The following is a 651-nucleotide window of genomic DNA, read 5'->3' as shown; positions in this document are numbered from 1 at the left end:
TAGAACTGGGCTTCTCAGTTATCCATTCAGTGAAAATTACATGTGCCATATCATCACCAGGCAGTGCGAATGATTGAACAGTATAATGGTCTTCTGAAAAAGGGACTAAGGCTATCCACTCAACCCCCATCCCTGAAGGGGTGGACAAGGTGGTTATGGCCGACAGGATCTTAAATAAGAGACCCCGCAAGGGTGGGCCCTCTCCAGTGGAGGCTCTGTTGCATAGGGCTGCAGAATCTGTTCCTGCAACCATTCTTTCAGGATGGTGATCTGGCATGTATTCTGCCAGAGGGACGAGAACTCCCTCTATTGGTGTCAATAACTTTTTTGTCTTTTTGCCCATAGTATTGTGGCTGTAGGCACCAGAGTTGACTGGACACATACATACATTCATATGGTCAGTGTGTCAGCTTGCTGAATATGCACTAAGTTTCCTACCAATGTGGCTGCAGGATTCTTGTGGATAATCACCTCAATGATGACTACTAACTGGACATGTGTATGGGTGGGATTTTCATGGCTAGTAGTTGAAAGGATAGAGCTATGGGGATAAGCCTCAAGGTGTATTGAATGTACAATAAGCCTGGAGGTTGTATGGATGCAAGGGTCAGTTATCCTCGCTAAGGGAACACTGTGGAAGATTACAGGTGT

Source organism: Galeopterus variegatus, unplaced genomic scaffold (assembly GCF_000696425.1).
Source record: "Galeopterus variegatus unplaced genomic scaffold, G_variegatus-3.0.2 Scaffold4679, whole genome shotgun sequence".
Lineage (NCBI taxonomy): Eukaryota > Metazoa > Chordata > Mammalia > Dermoptera > Cynocephalidae > Galeopterus > Galeopterus variegatus.
The sequence above is the reverse complement of the archived record's forward strand: the minus strand, read 5'-3'. Positions refer to the sequence as shown.